The sequence below is a fragment of the Marmota monax genome, unplaced genomic scaffold (genome assembly GCF_021218885.2).
Source record: "Marmota monax isolate L192 unplaced genomic scaffold, Marmota_monax_Labrador192_F-V1.1 WCK01_AAM20220418_F8-fsc00016, whole genome shotgun sequence".
Taxonomy (NCBI): domain Eukaryota; kingdom Metazoa; phylum Chordata; class Mammalia; order Rodentia; family Sciuridae; genus Marmota; species Marmota monax.
Window position 1 is genome coordinate 3,872,567 of NW_026695209.1, and position 22,827 is coordinate 3,895,393.

Consider the following 22,827-nt stretch of genomic DNA (forward strand, 5'->3'; position numbering starts at 1 on the left):
CTTCTGGTAGAGGACTGGACCATGAGTCTACTGGAGCAAACCTGGACCCTGGGCCCAGTGGAGCCTGGGAACAGGAAAACCAGGCTGAAGTCCTTGTCCACTTGGCTAGAGGCTGAATATATGGGTGCGATCCCAGAGGCTAGGTGTACAAATACTGGTCTGGGTTCTTAGACTGGGCAAGGTATCTTTCTGTTTAACATATAACCTAGTCTTTCAGACACACACACACACACACACACAAACACAATTTTAAATATATAAATTTTATTTTTAACAAATTGATACCAACATGAATCCCAAGGAAAACGATAAAAGTAGACTCTATGCACATTGTTTCTGGAGCTTATAAGTGCAAGTACCTTTAGATTAATTCAAAAGCACGATGACTTAGCCAATTCAGATTGCTATAGTAAAATACTATTCACCAGATAGCTTATAAGCAGCAAAAATTTGTTTTTCACAGCTCTGGAGGCTACAAAGTGTAAGATTAAGGCAGTGGCAGATTCAGTGTCTGTGAAGGGTGTTTCCTGATTCTTAGATGTTAATTTGTTGTGTCTTCTCATGGCAGAAGAGGCAAGCAAACTCCCTTGGACCTTGTCTATAAGGGCACTAGCTTCATTCATAGGGGCTGTTCTCATGATGTCATTCTTCTTCCCTAAAGTCATTGCCTTTTATCGGCATCACCGCTGGGTTATGATTTCAACATATGAAATTTTAGGGGACACAAACATTCACATCACAGTAAATGGATTTCTAGAACCTTTAAGAAGCAGCCCAAAGGAATAAACACACTACATAATTGGTTTCTCTATTGGTATAATTGAGATCCTATTCAGAGAAATCAAAGAAAAAAAATGTGCAGGGTATCTAGTGAGAGAGAGTAGAGAGCAGAAAGGCTGGCCTTACTACCTATCAGGACTCCTGAATGTGGCACATCATCCTCTCACTCCAAGCACATTACGCCCCAATAACAATTTTGAGTGTGTCTTGTTTGCATTTGGATGACTCTGCCAATTCAGCCTCTCCCCACCCCATTCTCTTCAATATAATTAAATCAATTTTATTATGCTGAGTCTGATGACTCAGTGTGACTCTGTTAGCAGTCAGGGCAAATGGTTTGTTCACTACATTTCATGCTGGTTCTCCTTCTATTAACAAAAATGGAATTTTCAGGCTTCATTACAAGATTAAATTTCTGATAGAATTAAAGTTTGCTGATCCTTTCTGGGCAATTTTCCTTGTAGAGACTACTACCCTGAAAACTAGAGTCCCAAACCATTCTTTCTCCAGGGATGCATTATTTTTTTCTCTCCCCACAGAGAAGAAGCATCACAGTGTATCAGTGAACTTGGACAAACAGGTATACAAAATATAAATGAACTCTTTGAAATAAAGTAAAAATCTTAAAGAGTATGTAACCAGCTTAAAAAATCCTTGAGCTACAAGAGGTTAACTATGACTCTAAGGATGTGGCTATTCGAGATTTCTACAGAATGATTAAAGATACCTCCTGATTTTATAAAACACAATGTTTTGCTTTTTCCTTGTGCATATTGAAGATACAAGCAAACTTTATTTTGAATGGTCTGGTAATTGATTCCCTTCTCCCTTATAGCAAAACAAAACAAAACTAAAAATCAAAAACCAAAAATATTTCACTAAACACAAAGGTATTTTTTACTGAGTTAATTTATTTTTTTTATATATATATATATATATATATATATATACATATACATATATTGTATTTTTACCATATAAATATTGAATTGTCAGTATACTTTTGTCACATTTTATGAAGAGATTCAGGAGCCTGTGGCTAACAGATATAGATCCTAATAAAAGTAAAAGTGCAAACTACTTAGATATTAGACAGGTTTGATTAAAGTACTGTATTTGCTTTGACATATTCATTATTGTAGATTGAAGAAGGTAGATGAATCCAAGAAAATGCTTCCAGATTTCATGCATAAGAACATGATTGGAAAAGGACTATTATTTAACATAACTTGCTAAAAGTGAGTTTAATAATTTCAATGAAAAATGTTAATTGTTGAAATTCTATTTTTAATGAGTTATTTTTCTCAAGAAGCTTAGAGGGAGCCACCTAAAAGGGAGAGCTCTGTGCTGAGTCTCCCTGGGGCCCTCCTTGTTCTCTTCATTTTCTCAGTTTTGTCAAAGTGTGAGCTATTACATTAGGAAAAGGAAAACTGGTTGGTATGTGTATTTACATGCAATACAAACACATAGTTCTCACAAGGAGTCTATCAGGTAGAGCGTAAGTGAAGTTGGAGTGGCCAAGAAGTTTTGTCAAATTATATAGCAGTAAGTTGCAGAAGTGAAATTTTAACTTAGGTATATCTGATATCAAAATTCATTCCACATATTCCTCCTTACATTACAGTTCAGATGTTCAATTTCAAGGACCAAATAAAGTATTTTGCAAAATAAAGATCATTTCAAATGTCTATGTGTTATTACTGTAAAAAAAAATCCCAAACACAGGGTCAAATCCCAGGTAATCAGCAGTATGATATGGAAACATTTCAAAGCTGGTAACATGGAGAGGGATCTACTTTGGTAATTTTGACAATGAAGACATATAAAGTAAATGAATATAATATGAAGACCTATCTTATCTTTTGACTTTGTTCCTTGACTTTGGATTCTAGTCTGGCTTCCTCTGTGTATTGTAAATAAGTAAATAAAGCCAATCAGTTTCATAGGGATATGGACATTGAAAAGAAGCTGTACAGTAAATATTTCTGAAATAATGATGAAGGGTACGATTGACTTATTGTAAGTCTTCCCAGTTCTTCACTGCTTCTTTGCCATAAACTTTGTAGTGGGATATTGAAGCTTCTTTTGTCTGCCTCTATTTCCCTTCTTTTTGGATCTAGGCTAGCTTTGTGTCTTGCTTTGGCCAAAAGAACATGATAAAATTGTTCTGGACCAATTTCGGGTGCATCTTGGAAGCTTCTGCTTCTTTCCTGCCCAGAAAAGAGCCAAGATCAGTCTGCTGGATCCTGAGAGACATGAGGCCCAGTTATTTCTCTTACCCCAGCCCTGTACCAGCCTTTTGAGTGAGCTCTTTTAAAAGAGCCAGGCCTTGGATGATCTGTACAAACATACATAAGCCTCAGTGAGAGCAAATAAACAACTCACCAGAACTGACCTGGCAGACCTGCAGATTCAGGTGCAATACATGATCATTATTTTAAGCCACTTATTTGTGAGATTTCTTATTATACTGCAATAGTTTACTGATAATGAGGGTTAAGGAGCAGGAACATTGAGCATTGCATAAAGTAACAAGAAACTGGAACAACACCCTGGAAAGCAGGGAGGACATGCAATTTAGGACTGGAAACTAAGAAGCAGGTGAACTAGAATGCAATTTTTCAACTAATTAGCATGTGTGTGTCCTTAATTCTGAAGACTAAAATAGTTAAAAATATGTAAGCATATCTAAATTGGTTACCAAAAGGTAATATCTAAAATTCAAGAAAAAATGCCAAAGGATATTTTTAAACAAGAATGTTTGGCTTCCCCCCTTGATTGAAAAACAAAAATCCACTCTTTGAGTATTATTGGAATTTAAGTGGTCTGGCCTTAAGCTTTCTGCTATTTCCTGCCATAAGTTGTTTGAAATGGCTGAATAAAGTAAATCATTTTGTTTTGGTATATGAGCTTTATGTTGTTGCTCTCCTTTTAGCTGAAATGAGCAGTGGAAAATAGCATTTTTGTGAAGTTGGTTTTCTAAAATATGCATCCAGTGTTCCAAACAGCAAGCTAATTTTCAAGTTCATCAGATGTGTATTTATGTGTGAGTGTATCTGTCACATAAACATTTTGTCAATCACCGCCTTCCTTCTGTTCTGACACAGAATGTTGGAGCACCATCTAAAATGTGATGAATGTCATACTCGTTCCAAGTGAGAATTAATTATGGCAATGACAAGAGTGCTACCAAAGCCACCCATACTCTATGACAATGTTGCATTAACAGAAGCAATCAGTAGAGTTTCAAATAAAAATGTGAGTACACAATCTATTTAGCAAACCATTCAGTTTCGCCCTTAAATTAGCTTATCCTTTGAATGAAATTTTGCCTAAGTCAGCTCTGAACATGAATACTGATCATGATGATGAACCTAAGGCCTGAAACTGATCATAAAGTGGGAAATGATCATGAGTCAAATGAGAAAACCAGCTATTCTATTTTCCCTCTATATTTTGTTTGAAGGTTGATTTTTTAAAAACGACATTGAGATAGGTTACGAATATGGGGATAATTCAAAAAGGGATTTAAAGAGGATTTGATCCACACAATTGGAACAAAAATGATGCTAAGCTAGGACATTTGATATGTTTGCAGTATGACATTTTAGAATACCTAATATATCTAGATCTTTACATTTCCTGCAAACTTGTTTTCCTGAGATCTGATATGTTCCTAGGGATGTTATTATAAAGAGGATAAGATTGGTATGTGAATATGGCTGAATATAAATATAACAGAACAAGTAGCATGAAGAGGATCATACCTAAACCTGGTCATTTAAAAATAAGTTTAGAATGACTAAAAGATATTAAATTTCATCCTTAGAGGTTAGGTTCTGATATAATATGGTTACCCATGCATTGCACATACACTTGAGGATATCTGAACTATTACTTGACACTTATTATAGACAGTACCAAATTATCCTAAATAATAATAAAAAGGATAGCATATAAAGAGATATTAAGGGCCAAGAATTTTGCTCACATTTTTCTCACAAATTTATTCTATTTTTTCAATATACATAAAAAATAATGTGTGAACCATCTTAAATTGTCAATATTCCATCATATTTTAGCTAAAATTGACCATTTATTATGTTCCATCTAATTGAAGTATAGGCAAACAAATACAAAGTGAGCAGAATTCCCTACTATTCCCAAACAAAAATTTTATGCCTAAATAAAATTCCAAAGCCTACCTAAATGATCTATAGGTGTCGCGACCCCTTGCCCTCAAGGAAGACGCAACTCAGGAATCTTCTTTCAGCAGTTTATTCAGGCCCTTGATATTTCTTCTTCTCCCTCTTGGATGCCCCTCCCAGCCTTAATAAAGCATCCCAAGCCCCAATGCAAAGCTGCTGCGTGGAGCTTTCTCACAGGGTGGTGAAAAATCATGTGCCAACTCTCCCAGATAAGGAGTTGTTTGTCACAGACCACAGCGGAGCCAGCGTCATCTTGTAATGGCGACCATAATCTGCAGAAACGGCAGAAGCGGCTCACCACAGTTCCCCCTTTTCTGTTTTCTTAAAACAATACAGGCGAGAGTAGAGGTCCTATCCCACTGTGCAGAAGTGGCTGCATAGTATGGCTCAGTCCTAAGGAGGGCCCTTCCCCAGATCTGAGGCCATATCAGCCGACGCCTTTTTTCGTGGGGCGGGGCGTGGACGCGTCTAACCCGCATGCAATAGGACATGCTCTCCTTGAGGTCCACGTCAAGGATCACTCAAGTGCAGTGCCTTGCCTTGCATCCTGTATCGTGACGATGGTGGACGAAGGGGGATAGCTGAGGCTGAACTGTGGCTGTTTATAACGACAAACAAGTTGACAGCACCCTGAAAGAAAGGCACGGACTTTAAGGCGATAGAAAAGCACTAGTGTGGAAATCCATCTGCGTGCAATGGCAGTAATACCGGCAGAGTGCAAGGGCTTTCCAACACTAAGAGAATAACAAGGAAAGTCATGTCGATCCCAGTGCAATGTTATAATAACTTGGGGTGTAACGACCATGACAAAGGTTTACTGCTTAAGATGCGCAAGCCAGACTTGAGGCGAGTTGCCATTTTCTAAAGCTGCAAGAGCTTGTATGATCATAGCCTTTTCTTGTGCATGGCGAGTTTTAAGGCGACAGAGAAGCCACAAACAAAGTACAACACTGAAGCAACACATTGCACCAAAAATGCCTACTCCCACCCACTCTTTGAATAAGGAAAAAGCAGAAGATATCCAATCGGTGAATTGACCCAAAGTCACAGGATCGGCATGGGTACTGTTCAAGACAGCTATCTGGGTTAGCTGAGACTGGATCATGTTTTCTGCTTCCATGGACCAGGTTCCGGATGAATATTCTCCGATGATGCGGGAGGCATTTCTGGAATTATTAAATCTGACAGAGGTTATACATAAATGTGCATGTTGATCAATACAACCCAAATGTACTAGGTCAGACAATTCCTCAACTTGAGCTTGAAGCAGATCTATCCTTTGATTAGCAGCTAGAATCCCAGATAAAGTGTGTTGATTAATTCTACTTTGAGATTCAAGTATGGTGGATGTTTGTTGAATAACCTGATTAATAGTGGCAGCAGTTTGTACCTGGCTGGCCATGGCTACTCCAGCTGTAACTGCTGCAGCAGCAGATACCGCCACAGCTGTCACTATGGCTGCCGTAATTCCAAAATCTCTACAGGCTCTAATCAGTTCAACAATAGGAAATGACTCTGGATCTGAAGTAACCGGGATCGGGACAAAGGTTGGAAATTTCATAACCATTGCCGTAGTCCAGGAGCCATTCCAACACTCAGACAAATAACAGGTAATATTAGAACAATTAAGCATCCCCTGTGATGTAACATTAGCCAAAAGAAACAGGAACGGAGATTGGAGACGGACTGCTGCGGAGGGTAATGTAGCATTAGATAATTGTGAATTATTTGCAGAAATTTTAAGCCTCCTACCTCGCTCCGAGTCTTGGGTACTGCCAGAAACATTAAACAGCCAACTTTGGACTCCTAATATTTCCCTGGGGAAACACAAGCGCGGACTAGACTAGCCCAATCTGAGGGAGTCATGCAAAATCTAGTAAGTCCCTCCACCTGAGTGAGAGTGAAAGCGGCATCTATGCCATAAGTGCGGACAGATTCTGCCAAGGTTTTAATTATCTTAAAGTCTAAAGGCTCATGATATCTTCCCCTGTTATTGTCCTGAAATACAGGGTATGCAAGTCCCATATCTGTATTAACTGTCCTCCAAACTTGTGCATGAAAAGATCTCCCGGAACCTTGGCTCCCCCCCACATACGGAGGTGGGGCAATCGGCACCATATCTTCTTCTAGATATTCTACCTCCTCCTCCTCAGAGTTTTGTTGACCGATGTTAACTCCCTTCCCCTTCTTACAGTAGGCCTGCGTGCCCTGTGTCTCCTTTTTCTTCTTTTTCATTTTTATCTTATGTAGTTGTTGTAACAATATATCAAGGTCCTCAGAACTCTCTGAGTCGCTTGTGTTCTCAGGCGTTTTTAATTCGGTCAAGTCTGGGTAGAGCCTTCTCCTATTTTTATCTTCAGGCTCTTTTGCCTTCTCACTACTGTTACTTTTAATACTCTCTGCCACTTCACTACATGATCCTTCAGATTTTTCCTCATGCAATTGCTCAAGAATAGCTTGACCCTCTCTCACAGCTTCCTGGCATTTACCATCTGTAAGGCAACCACGGACCATTTTCCAAAGGGGTATCACCCCACCCTCTAATATGCCCTGCTCAGAAGCAAAGTCAAGATCTTTGCCTAATTTATCCCAACTAGGCACAGTAAGGCTGCCCGAAAATGCAAACCACGGTGCAGCGATATCTATCTTCTGTAAAAATCTCTGTAAAGTACTATGTTTCACTTCCAGTCCCTTGGAACGTAACAGGCCATCTAGGGCCAGGAGAAGCGGACTTGAAGATGCGGCACCCATGACACAACAACAAAGAAAGCACAAAAAACAGAAAGCGAAAGTAGAAGCGAAAGTACACAGTGCAGCTGCAATAAAATGTAAGGCTCTCTCTTTCATTACAGAGGAGCTGCCCCGCTTTGGTCGCGGATCCCACTTACTAGGGACTAACCCCGCTTTGATCGCGGATCCCACTTATTGGGACTAACCCCGCTTTGGTCGCGGATCCCACTTACCTGGGACTAACCGGTGCACCACCCCTGACTGCTGAAAGTTCTGGTTCCCGGGTCTCGGCGCCACTTGTCGCGACCCCTTGCCCGCAAGGAAGACGCAACTCAGGAATCTTCTTTCAGCAGTTTATTCAGGCCCTTGATATTTCTTCTTCTCCCTCTTGGATGCCCCTCCCAGCCTTAATAAAGCATCCCAAGCCCCAATGCAAAGCTGCCGCGTGGAGCTTTCTCACAGGGTGGTGAAAAATCATGTGCCAACTCTCCCAGATAAGGAGTTGTTTGTCACAGACCACAGCGGAGCCAGCGTCATCTTGTAATGGCGACCATAATCTGCAGAAACGGCAGAAGCGGCTCACCACATATAGGGTTACAAGAAAGAGAGCCAAATACAATTTAAAAGGATACCAAGCCCGACCAGTGAAGATGTGGAATGGGAGAGTCTAGCTTTCTGATAAACTGGGAGAAAGAGTGGCTACAGAAATTAATATGGGAGCAGATGGAAAGATGTGGGTACAAGTTACAAAATGCATTCAAACATGAATCAATAATCTATAAGTAAGACAAAAAGTTTGATGGAAAGAGAAACCCATACAGAGCCCCGCAAAGAGCATTTACAAATAACTTACAAATATATCTTATTGTCTACACACCATGGTCACCTGCAGGACTTTTCTTTGTTGTTGCTGTGCTGTGAATTTTAATTTTACTTCATTTTAAGGGAGAGCAATATATATTTTATTACTGCCTTTGATGATATGAAGCTTCGGAAAGTTATTGTTTCAATCATTTTGAAGTTAGACAATATTTATAAAACATAGGTGCTATGTTCACATGTTACCAACGTATTTTAATAAAATAAAAACGAAGAGAAGTATAAGAATAATAATAAAGAATTCCCCAAATGTGAGATCCCAAATCATTTCCAGGAGGTAAATGGGACAGTAACTATTGCTTGTTTCTCCTGAACAAGGTACATCAAGGCTGTTGTGTTCTTCTAAGAAATGTTAGATCACTGCAACAATGAGGGGGAATATACACTGTTGACTCATTAAAACATCTCTGTAGAGATCCTGTTTGCTCATCTTCTATTTTTTTTTATACAGAATACTGTAAAACCTGCCTTTCCTGCTTAGAGTCCCAAGATAGGTGAGTCATCATGACTCCAAACTTCTGTTGTGAATAAAGCAAGAAGAAGATAAAGAGCAGCACTTTCTCTTGCTGGGAGCTGCAGATAAACCCCCTGTCACTTACCTACACTCATCCTCAGTGAGAACAAAGCCAGCTCTGTAGCTGAGTCCAGACAGCATCTCTGACTGGAGCAGACCCGAGGGGACATTCCAGCATGGGCCTGGCACTGCATTTGGTAAATGACATAAAAATAGAATTTCATGTTCGACTCTTTTTTGAGTCCTGAAATGTTCTAAAAATAAGTCTGATGTTCTCTGGACAGGTAGGATTGCCCTGACTTGATGTATCTGTAGGACAGGAATCAACTTTAGGATACCTAAATACTTTGAGGAGTATGAAAAATTTTATATGCACACACAATATTTGTTTTTCTGAGAAAAGGATCTGTAATGTTATTATATCCTTAAGGACAACTAAGGTCTAAAATAAATTAATCACTACTGATACAATGTAAAAAGTCACTTGTTGGCAGAAGGATCTCAATGAAATTGAGAGAGTTTCAAAAGACAGCAAGAATATCCTCGATTGGAAAGTATCTGTGAAAACCAGACCAAAGCAGTGAATTTTTAAAAACTTTCAATATAATCCATTAAATTATTCTCTATTTGGAGGATACTGATAAACCAATATTGAAGTGAAGTACATAAAATTTCAGTTATGATTTTCTAACATCTGAATTAGAAGACTCTCAAAAAAAAAAAATCCAAGAATCTGTCTACAAAAAGTTACACACTGTGGTTATTGCTTGTGAAACTAGTATAAAGACCACCAAACTCATTCTTCCTTCTCTGTGTCCATATCCACCAACCAATCTTCTAACAGTTGGTCTTTCAGGGTAAAAGCATATGCCTCTAGGTGGGCAGTGCACAGTGGATAGAACATTTACTTTCCACAGAAGTTGAATTTCCCAATGCAAATTAGCAAATCAGCATCTGCATTATAGATCCTTCTATGAATTTGGTTAACATCAGTGTGTTCCAAAGATCTTGTCTCAGCCCATTCTACTTGAAACCCAAATCACTCAAAGATACAGTACCATGTTTAAGGTCTAACGGTTAGCATCAATAAAGCTTGCCTCAAAATCTTTGCTGTTTTGCAAAGAATAATGCAGTCACACAATAACTATTCATCAAGAAAGTCTCATAGGCAGCTTCTTTGAAGTTTAGAATATGTATAACATTCACCATTCATCTCCTCGGATTGTGAAGGGGCTTCAGGGTTTGAAGGCGTTTTAGTAGCTTAGCCTATAGAATTAAAATTTAGAAATTATTTCTCATGCATGCTGAATATTTCTGTAATTCAACAGCAAATATTAAGGTGATTTTTAGTTATCTAAGGATGCACAAAAACCTGGACACAGAAAAAAATACTGCTCAGTCTGTTGCTCTGATCTTTCAGGAAATGCCATTTACCTGAAAATATCCTCCCCCCCCCAAAGTGTGACAAAATAATGACAAATGGGGTTCTATGGAGGAGACTATGCCAAGTGCCAAGGATAGATTAGCAGTAGGGGAATGTAATCCTGAACTGGAAGCAGGTTCCAGACTCTGACACTTGTACCACAGCTGAGAACCCCACGCCATAACAGACACCTTAGCTTCTGACCTATGTGCTTAGTGGCCCTCAAAACATTTAGAAAATATTTTCTTTGATTTGATGAGGAGATAACAATAATAAGGTAAAGAGGTTCAATGAAATAAAAAACTAGAGTAGCAATTGATGGTTTAAAAAAATGAAAAAAAAAGTTGTCCTACATGTTTTTACAACATAGTTTGAGTCTTTATATACACTGTCAATCACATAGGAAAAACAGTAAAAATGTTCTCAGACTAATTTCAAATTGATACTACTGAAGTTGTATCACAGAAGCATTGAAAATTTTCAAATTGGGAGATTCATGGAAAATTTTATTAGCCCTTCCAATATTTTAAAACACTTTACTTCTCTAACGTATGTTTTATTATATACCTGAAAACTGGTTAGTTGGGGTGACTATTTTGTCTATGTTAATGCTAAGAAAACAAAACAAACAGAGAAAAAAACACTGCTAGTCTAGGTTGTTCAATACCTTGGCCTAAGAACAGACTTGTATAAAAGTTTTTGGAGGTCAATGCTCTATCAGTTTTGAGGAGATGTCAAAGATAAAAGAGAATTTTATTTTATTTTTTTGCAGTGCCTGCATGTAAATGGTGAGGTGCAGCTGTATTCAAGTGGGAGAATGTTTTCTATGCCTATGATGTGATCATTTCCTGATTGCTTTATTTCAAATTTATGTTCTGTCTCATTTTTAGTGCTCATGATGCAAGGGCATTGTGAGTGGTGAGAGATGATTACTTCCCAACACAAATGTATGAGAAATGTTGGGGAAATGGTTCCGGGAATGAGTGCCTACTACAAAAAAGTGAAGAAAAAGATAATAATTTATATAGAGAGGAGATGATTGATTAATCATTCTTTATTTATTCAGATAGTACATGGACATGGACTTGATACCCAGACCTTTGTTCTACACACTTGAGCATTTATTCAATTATTCTACAAATGCATAGTGTGTTCTTACTATGCGATGTGGATGCATATCTTGGGTTGTACACCTTTAGATAACATCAACACATGTAGCACTGTGTTTTAAAATAATAACAGGAAATATATATAAAAAATCTTAGAATATAATGTTGAAAAATGATACAGGAAAGAAAGTGAAAAATAAAGTGACAAACTTATTGTATATGATTTTGCAAGAGTAGAAAGGGTTACCACTGAGACAAGATCATGAAGAAGTACAGAAATACTTTGTATTATCTCTAAAAACTCACTAGTATGATTTTAAATACTGTAATTTAGTCATTTCATTACTGATCATCTCACAATGTATATCTATCTGGGTGTATATATCTTTACCAGTTTAAGTTTTAAGTCAGCATCGATTCTCAGAAGCCAAATCTTAGCTCAAAGAGGATGGTTAATTTTAGGCTTTGTATCTTTACTGTCACATTGATCTCTTGAAAATTGCAGCACTCAATACCCAGACCAGTAGTATACCGTAAAGATTAACATAGACTTGAGTGACTAAAATGGAAAAAAAAAAGTCACAACTAGTATGTGCCTACTGCTTCAGGCACAATGCTTTCACGCATATTATATTTAAATATCACAGCTGCTCTGTGGAACATTTTGTGGTTGAAATTAACACCCAGAAAAGAGCTTGAATGATGCATAGATTTGGAAAAGGTGAAAAGAATGAGGAGGTGCCTTCCTGATGGCAGAAGCTGCTGGAACATGAAGATGTGAAAAAATTTAGTTATGTGGTCTTTGAGGTGACCCTAAAATAGCATCCTTGGTGTCTCTGTGTGCTCTGAACCAAAGGAAAATAAAGAACCCTAAGGCAGAGAGGAACAAAAATGACCTCTCTGTGGGTTTTTTCAAACAGCATCCCTGATCGAGTCATCAAAGGTAAATGTTCCCACTCCAAACCAGCTCAGCCCACTACTGCTCCACTCAGGCACAGGGTCCTTGAAAATTTAAGACATGGATAAAAGAGGAATGTGCATGTGCTCTGCAGGTAGGAGAAAGGAGCTAGATTATGGGTGGATTAACTCCTTCTATTCTTGGCAATCAGTAAATTATTCCTCACTGTTGGGAAAAGCAGTGAGCAAGAGGAGGAGGAAAGTCTAGGATTGCTAGAGCTAGAAGTGTTTTTTTCCCATGTAGAGACAAAATCATGAATAGGAATAAGTAGTTGCCCCCTACATCAGGGCAAACCGAGGAACAGGGCTAAGACTGGCGGGGGAAGGCTTGTGTGAGAATTACTGAAGGCTCAGTTGTGGGTCCTCTTCAGTATCCCAACTCAGCTTCTGTCTTTGAGGGCAGCTAGTGATTTCTTAGCCGTGGAGAAGCAGCATGGCTTTCCCATTTCTTTCATACTGTCTCTTTTGATTGCTCTGTTTGTTGAATTCTGTGTCAATGGAGAAGATACAAGGCCTTAAGAATGATTTTGGTCTTTTTTCACTGATCATTGTCTCCAGGTGGCATACAGTCCTTCACTATGCTCTGCTTCTATGAACCAAAACCACTAAAACAAATATTGGCAGTGAAATAATTCCACCATGTGTTATTCTAACACCACAGTTCAGAATTATGAGTAGTCCGTGGCCACAGACAAGGTAAGAAAATTACTAATTTCTCTTTTAGGGTAAGATGTCAGGGCTCCTCTTGCACCAAGCCATTACTGTTTTGGTCATTGAGGAAGGTCACCAAGCTTCCTCTCTGAGAAGAGATGATTCTGCAGAGAATTCAATTTGTCAAGTACAGTTCACAGATCAGAAGCCTGGATGATAGCTTCAGGGTAGAGCAGCTGAGTAGAAAAATGACAGCGCCTCTAGAAACGAAAGGGATGCACATTACAATTTTTGGCTTAAGTATAAAGCTGCCCTCAGCCACAGACCATGGCTTTATGCAGGTAACCCTTCAAGAGTCAGATAAAGGTTCTATTCCAATTTATAACTATGACTGCTGTAAAATGTTGAGTTATGCATAGTCTTTATCGCTGTGGACAATGACCTGTGCTTTATGGCGCTATTGCAACCTGAGCATCCCCCTCAAGGCTTTGGCTCTTATGGTCTGTGAAGCAGGTTCACTGTGCATGGTTGCCAACTTGTCTAAGTCCAGAGAGACAGGACACTTTCACACACAAAACAAGCTAAATGAAATGAGTTTATTACTCACAGATATGCAGCTAGAAATAATGGAAGACTTGCATGTCTTGGGAGAACTGAGTTGTCCAAAGTCCCCTCAAGCACTGTCTTCCACATTCCCGTAAATAATTGGGACAACATATTCATTAGGCATAGATGTTAAACTGTTGGTGATTATATTTGAGAATACTACTTTCCCAAGTAGATTAAAAATGTTATTCATAACACTTGAGACGTATTTTTGTGTACAGTGAAAGCCTGCATGGAGTCAGTCGTCAGGGTGCCTGTTAAATCTGGTAGATAGATGCAAGGACTTTGTGGACCCTGACCTCCAGTTTCCCTCAGCAAGACCAGCTGGAAAGAGAACCAGCCTTGGGTGTGTGTCACTACTTCCCTATGCTCAGAGGCAGTTCCCCATCTTTTCCCCACATGGATGTTCTTCAGCAGGTGATAGGTTGGTCCACATCTGGCCCTTCCATAGTGCTATTTGCATTCTCCCCACAGTAGTAACTTTTATCTGCTGTTTTCTCAGCACTTTCTAGAGCCCTACTCTTGGGATTCAGTTTCGGCTCCCAGAGATCCCTGAGCAGCAACTGCTCGCTGCCTCAAAACATCAAACAGCATGTGGTTTGCAAACATAATGCTGCAGAATGCAGCGTTCTCCTCCTCCTTGTCTTCCTCTCTCTATTTCTTCTTCTAGTGAAACAGCAAAAGTAGCCATAATCCTTTTCATCTCAGCACAGGGTTAAACATACATTTCTTTCTTTCTTTTCTTTTTCTTTCTTTTTTTTTTTTTAAGGCTGGCTAAGGAAACGGCAGAGTTTGATACATTATTTTAATACTAGAAGGGGAAGATATTACCAACAATGTAAACACTGACTCTTCAAATATTTTTGATCATTTTGTCAACAATGGCTCTAAAAATATTTTTCTGTGTTTGTACAAAGACAGGCACATCATTACAGAAACGGTGACTGCATGAGAAAGAAGTCCAAAACATATGCCTGATTTGATCTAGGGCAGCAAAAACTCCAAAATGTTTTCAGTCGTGTTTCACTCAATGACAGGGAGACGATACTAACACCTGATTTTCACATCCCATCAGAAGGGAGAATTTGAAGGCCACTGAGCACTGAGTTTTCCCGAGGTACTGCAATTACAGGAACACCTGTGTTACCTCACTGTGCACTGAGCCCTATGAAATGCAATGTTCCAGAGCTGCCAAAATGTCTCATTTCTTGCTTTTAATTCAAGAGCCTAATTGTGGTTGATCTGGCTATTATGTTGTGCTATGCTTCATTTATAAGCATACAGCACAAAGGCTAATAATGAGAAATTTAACTAAAAGGGCTCTTGTAAGCATTCAAGAGCTCTGTGTACCTTTCTTTAAATACAACTTATGGTATGTTTTCAGAAGGAAAATGGTTTTCTGAACAACAAAAAAATTATCTTTAAATCATGAGGATGCTTGAACTGAATATGGTAATCTGGACTCAAATTCTGATCTTTGATGCATCTCAGCTCTAAAGGCTGAGGTATGTAATTTGAGCTTCATCCAAATACTAGTAACATAAAAAGTGGAGTTTGTTCACTAGATGATATGGTGTAGTTTTAATATCTGAACCAATTTACAGTGACATGTATTTTCTCTTTTTAAGCCCAAGTCAGTTCAAATGATCTGGAAAGGTCTAATGAATTACATTATTTGTATAATCACTTTAGAAAGGTAAATATTTTGAGACTATATATTTTATATGTATATATGTATATATATATATATATATATATATATATATGAATATGGATATTTTTTAGACTACATATTTAATAAGTAAGTTGCACTGAAATGAATTCAACTCTGAAAAATCAACACTCTTCTGTGATACCCCCTTAGAAACAGGATGTGTTATTTTCTTTTAATTAACAGGTCTCATGAAGAGGATTAGGAACAAAATGTTGTCAATACATTAGCAATAAAGCCAGATTCCCAAGTGGTAAATATTCCATTGTACAGATATAAACCAGGGAAAAAATAGCAATCTTGTTAAAATTTTAAACAGCACTTACATTTATATATATTCTTTGGCTTAACATAAATTTCTGTGGGAAATGAATTCCCTGAGATTGCGGCTGAGCCTGACTTCTGTACTCAGCACTCAGCAGATCACATACACACAGTAGACCCTCAGATGTGAGATAAATGTATTGAATTGAGATAAACTTCACAGTTTACTACTGAAACATTTCAGTGACTATATCTGTGAATTTCTTGCTCTGATTTTTAGACATTTCTTTATTATCTAACTGAATTGTTAGACTTATTTTCAGTGAAGTCTCACAGTATAGATTCTATTACCCATCTCTCTCAAGAAGGAACTCTGGATGTCTCTGTAAAGCTATTACAAAATAAAGAAAATGTTACTTGAATGAAAAAAAAAAACTTAAAATACTTCACACAAAAATGAAAACCATGGAACAAATCCTTATTTGGACATATATAAAAAGATTCTAAAGTAAAAATTAAGAAGTCAAACTTGTCAATGTTATAAAGAAACAATAGATGGACAAGAACAATTTCTTACTACAATGTAAGGATGATAGAACAAAAATTCCTAACGTAAATAATTGTGAACACAAGAGGGAAAACCAATTTATATGAATAGGGGCCACAAAGCATTTGGCAAAACTTAGTAGAGTCAGGAGACTATTACTAAAAATATCTTAGGAATGAAAAAAAAAAAAAAAAACAACCCACAACTATTAGAATTAGCTAAAGACAGAAATGGTAGTGGTACCACCAATTTTGTTCAACTTAGTTTCAAACATCTGCTCATTCACCTAGTACACATTTATTGATCTGCTCGTATGTGTCATTCAGTATCCTGAGAAGTGAGGATGTGAGGGGCACTGATGGGAAACTCCTGTTCTCATGGAACTTCCAGCGACTAAGGAGTGAGATGGTGAGCGCACAAGAATGACATATGGTGGTGATGAGGGTCATGGTACATATTTTATGAAGATGTGAAGATTTTCTTCTGGATGTTCCTATTTTCTTATTGAAGTATGAGCCCAAGAGTGTCACCCAAGAATTAAGAGGGTAAGATATTGGAGAATAGAAGGGATGCAATAGTCACTGCAAGACTGAGAATGAATTGAATGGAGAAAAGAGATAGAGTTGCCAGGAAGTATTGAAGACACACATGAAATATTTAAAGAAATTGCATATATTTTCTTTCATCCACATTCAGTTACTAATGGAAGAGCTGTACTACCAAAGTCATAAGTTCAAAACAAAACAAAGTTAAATATTAGAAAAACATAAAGTTATTTTTAAATGACACATGTATGTTTCTAGGAAATAAAAAAAAATATTTCCCTAAAAGTACAATTTTGTATATCAATTAAAATTAAAAGTATCACTAAAAATTAGAATTAGTGAATGAGGCTAGCAAGACTGCTGTCTAAATGGTAAATATACAAAAATATTAGCCTTTTTATATTAGTAATAATTTTTAAAATGTGGAAAAAGATTAAATTACTTTCAAAGAGTGACCAAAATGAAATATGCAGGAAAATGTTAAAGGTTCTAACATGGAATGGAAAACTCTAAAATTCCCAAAAGAGTAAAACAAAACAAAACAAAACAAAAAAGCTTAAGTCAGAATGTTCTTAGATGATAAAATTAATATGATCAAGATATCAACATCTTTCTAATAAATGTTTATAATAAAATTTAAATTAATATTTCAATTTAATAATATTCCAATTAACAAATGATTTCAAATTTTCCAATATTTAGATACTTTTGAAAATTAGTAATAGACACTATTCTTGGTAAGGAAAATCTCCACTATGTCTACCTCTCTCTATATCATCTATGTTGATACATATATATGTGCACATATTTCCTCCCAAATAAGTGTATAAGAGGAAGAGAGCAAGAAGTTATGGATTAGTTTTGGAAGATGGCAAAATAAGTGTTTTTGTCTTTATATACTAAAAAAAATATATACATGTGGTTTTTGACAGAGTACCTTTATTTATTTATTTGTTTGTTTATTTATTCATTATGTAGTGTTGAAGATTGAACCCAGTGCCTCACATATGCTAGGCAAGTGCTCTACCATTGAGCTAAAACTCTAGCCTTTTATATACTTTCAAATATGTTAGGCTTAATTGTTTTATAATTTTCTGTGTTTATTATTAAAGACAATCTTTGAAAAATGTTTTTAAGAGCATACAGATATCATTAAAGGTTAAATAGAAGGCGAGAAGCCAAAGGATTTGTTCTGCAGCAGTCTTCACCTAAGTCATCTTTACATGAAAAGTATTTCCCTCTCTTTTGAATATTTTGTGCATTGTTGATAGGAGTGATTTCCTTTCCATTTCCAAAATGAGAACTGGTCTAAGAACAAGCCCTGAAGTGGGACCAGGGGTGTGAGTTTGACCTTCCACATTGCTTTCCAAGATGAGCTGATAAAGTGGCTTTTCAATTTCTCCAAGGAGACAAAGTAGACAAAAGCAATCAGTGGCTGCTGCCATAAGCAGTCAATATTTGTGAATTTTCTATTTTTGTATTGTCTGTTAAATCTTAGATTCAATTCTTACCATTTGAGGAAGGAGGCTTATTGATTTATACATATTTTAGAATGTACAAAATGAGCTAATTTTAGATACTTCAGAGATGAAAAATTGTTATAGATATCAATCTATCTACGATTACTCATTCAAGTGGCAAGTGATGATTTTCTGCTTGTGTTAGAGAAGTAACTTTCCATTTTGAAATACATGTATTTAAGTAAAAAGCAAGTGATTTAAGTGTTTAAAAATTATTAGGTAAATTATAGCAGAATTATTAGGCAGCTTAGGCAAAAGAGGAGCTGCAGCACATCAATCACTCTTACACAGGGCTCTCCAGTAGCCTCATACAATGCTTTTGAAACCACATTGTTCTCCTACTGTGTTCATGTATCTGTCACTTCACCTACCAGAAGGGCACAGTCTGAATCTTTTTGTTTTTAGTCCTGCCAAGCACAGATTTTGCAAGAGATAAACTTTTGAGGCTTAATTACTTAATATTTAACATTTGGGTAATGGTAGGTACTGTCATTGGAATAAAAATGTTTATTCAGTTTTGATTTAGTCCCAAGATAAATTTTATGCTTAGAAGATTAATTATAGTGATGAAGATATGAATTTTAAAACATTTCAACGTTTTTGTGTATGATTTGTCAATATTCTAGACATGCTTTTAAGGTTTTTAGAATGCTAGCATATAAATCCAATCAATTATTTGGTAGAATTATTGTTGTATCAAAAAGTCAAAACCATTAGCTTTTGTTATTTTGTTTCTATCTTGGATCCAGTTCCACGAATGCCTCAGTTAAAATAAAGTTGACCGTGCCTTTCAGTTTATAGAATGTACTGTTTATGTTGCCCCACCACTAGGAAGAGGTAATGCCCCACTGGAAATAAATGCAATACACTAATAAAAACAAGAAAACCCAAATAATAAAAATATAAAGTTAAATTAAGGCATCAATTTTCTCCTCTTTTTTAAGCTATGATACAGTTATGGTACTGGATCACATTTTTTTATTAATTCATATAAACTAATTGATTCATATGGAGATTGAGCCTATTGCTATTGGCTTTATTTGCACCATTTATTGATCAGCAAACTTTCTAAATGAATAAATTGAAGAATTGAGTAAATTGGAATAATTTCTAAGAACATCATCAAGTGTTCACTTTAGAATTTCTAATGGTATGCTTTGGAGAGATCAGTTTTGAAAGTTCCACTTATAACAATATCTTGTTAGTAGGCTGCTGCTGGGATTAACAGCTTTTATGCTATAGCAAAAGAGATACCTCAAATATTTTCTAATAAAGGAAATAGCCAGAAATAAAATTAAATCCATAAAGTAGACAGTATCAATGTTTATACAAAACCAAATTATTTTCATACTTAAATAAATATTAACAGAAACAGTTCTATGTAAAAATGATCCTTTCTATGTCTACAGACTTAATACTTTATGTCCATTAACCCTTCCTATTAAGCTTGCAATCTTCTTCCTCCTTATGAAACAGGTGTGTTCAATCATGCTTCTTCTAGTTTGAAAATATATAGTTAAGAGGTGAGATAATTTTAAAATTGTACTTGAAGCCATGTATCTTGTGAAAAAAGAATGACTATTAGGTCTATGAAGTGGTTCTTTGAGTACAACAAAAGTGAGACAAAGTCAATGTCATTTAAACCTTGGGGGTTCTACTGCCCTCCAGATGAGCTTCCAACATCATAATGAGCCCTCTCCCCTTTTCTGCCCATGTGTTTCCCCTTCCTTCCATTTGTGCATCAATTCTAACCTATTCAGAATTACTTTCCAATTACTCCAATGATCTGCGCCATCTTTTGCCCTGAGAGTCTGTACTTGTTTCTCTGCCTGGAGTGCTTCTGTTCTGCTTCTGCTCTGTTAATTCCCTCTCATCCTTGAGGTCTTAGCCTACAAGACACTTTGTCCAGGAGCCTTTCTTTAGCTTCACAATTCTGGTGGGGTGCCCATACTCTGGGCTCTCCTATGTGCACCTTATTCTATAGTTGCAGCACTCCCTGCTCAGTGGATCACTGGTTGCTCTTTCCTCCTAACTTTCTCACTTAAGTTCACATTCCCAGAGAGCAGGACATATGTCTGTCTATTCAATTGCAACATGCTTAGTGCTTCCATTTAGAGGGCACCTGGTAAATATTTCTTGAATGAGCAATGATTGGATGCTTTCAACTCATTAACTCCATATACTCTCTTCTGAAAAAGTGTCAATGACAGTTCCAAGTGCAGCTAGTTTATCTTGATAAGATACTCAAGTAATTGCCATAATCATGCTTATTAATGAAGAGTTTGGACAGAAATGATTTATTTTGTTGCTGAACTTTGGTTTTCTTTTGATGGTTCATCAATTGTTTTTTGAAGTTATAGAAAGCTCAGTCTAACTCTGCCGCTTGCATAACAACATTACAATGTTGAATGTGTAAAATGCAATATCACCTCATTACAATTTGCTCACATTTACAGTTTAACATCAAGGGTCTAGTTACCAAAATATACTAAAGAATCTCATTTCCAACAGCAATCCCCTGTATAGGTGACCCGCTTTGGCTCCCCAAGCACGGTTATAGAGCAAACTTTATTACCCTTAATTTTGGTTCTTATAATAGATAAAATGAATCACATTTTTGAAACAATACTTTTATTATGACTTTCATTATATGAATTTCTTTCATAAAAAGAGACTGGACATTTTAATGTAGATTTGTAATGGAGGGAGCCAAAAAGCCTACTATCATTCCATGGAACAGTCAGAAAGGGTATTAAAGACCACTTTGGGATGCATACATAATTTTACATTTAATAAAGCTTTTTTGACATGAATTTTATTTATATTAAATTCTTGATTCTAATATGAAAAATTTGTTTTCCAAATAATTTAATTTTATGGAAGAGAACATTATACTGAAAATTCCTAATGCTTACTTGTCCCTATCTTTTGGACAAAGCAGGAGCAAACGTGTACACCCAGTTTCTTTGTCTTTACTGATGGTGTCTTGTCCTCTGGAAGCAGCTTTGGTTTATGCATCAGGGCTTGTCCCCAGCTTCATCTGCTCCACATTGCATGGCACTAGTGTCCTTGACACATACTGAGATCATGTCATCTCTCTCCTCTCTTCTATCCACTTTTAGATTCTCCATGTCTTATGGTGTAACATTCTTGATATACTGGGGTTATCTTGTTTTCTAAACGTACTTTATGGAACACCCAGCACACGGACAGAGCATTTGGGTTAGTTATGGGAAGGTAAATTTGCAGTCCCATAATTCTTGCAGGTTTCTTCTTCTTTTTCAAACTTTTAAAAATTATGTATTCACTTTGAGACAGAGTCTTGCTAAGTTACTAAGGCTGACTTCCAATTTGAACTTGGATCCTTCTGTCTCTGTTTCCCAAATTGCTAGGAGTATAGGTGTGTGCCACCATACTTGGTTGCAGGTTTCCTTTAAAACTTGTCATCTTTTATCTTGCATGATGATTCATTGTGATAAGGCACAATTAAAAAGTTAAGTGAGCTTTTTATAGCTACTGCTTCAGCAGCATATAATAAAACTAAAAAACTATAATAATTGTGAGATTTTAATTTTGTTGACCTTAATTTTGCATTCTCATATTAAATCATAGACCCATTGTTATTGTTGAAAAAATTCATTGTATTTTAATGACCAAGAAAACGAAAGATATTATCAGAAAACCAGTCACTGAAACTTTATTTCCAATTGGAGACAATGACTACCTAATGAGAATTGAAATATTCTCATCTTTAATGAAGCTTCTATGGGCAAGTATGAAATGTTTAAAATATTCTTCACTGAGTATTTAGTGAGTTGAGTTATTGTTATTAGACAATTGGTGTTTTGATCATATATATATATATATATATATATATATATATATATGTATATATATATATATATATATATATATGTACACATACATACCCATGGGACCCAGGGTATGAGTTTTCTATACTGCTGCATTAAATAGATGAATACTTCTTGAGTTGTGCTTCAGGGAGCATTAGTGTCCTGAGAACTGTTAAAAGGTGTTTTGGGGAAAAAAAGGTTCCTTAGCCAAATTAGATTGTTAAATGTTGCAAGAAAAAATCACCGTCCTAACGATTCACAATGTTCACCAGCATTTTAAAGGCTCTGAAAACAGCCAAAGTAAAGAAGTCTGTCTAACAGTGTTCAGCCTAGTAATTCCTATTCTCTTTGAAATTTTAAATAGTTTTAGTTGTTAAATATATAAATTCAGGGAAATAATACAAAACAAATATGCAGCTTAGTGAATTATAAGATGTATATTCTTGTAACCCAAGATTCAGATCAGGAGATTCAACATTGCCAGCCACCTCTGTACGCTTCCCATATGTTCCCTAGTCCTCAAAGGGCA

General features: G+C 36.6%; 1 long non-coding RNA gene across 1 annotated transcript; it reads left to right on the forward strand.

The window, feature by feature from the left end:
- Positions 1–3,898: 3,898 nt before the first annotated feature.
- Positions 3,899–13,280, forward strand: LOC124083805 (uncharacterized). Its single transcript, XR_009225526.1, has 3 exons — positions 3,899–4,038; positions 9,049–9,308; positions 13,159–13,280. It is a non-coding gene; the product is annotated as an uncharacterized LOC124083805 (long non-coding RNA).
- Positions 13,281–22,827: the final 9,547 nt, after the last annotated feature.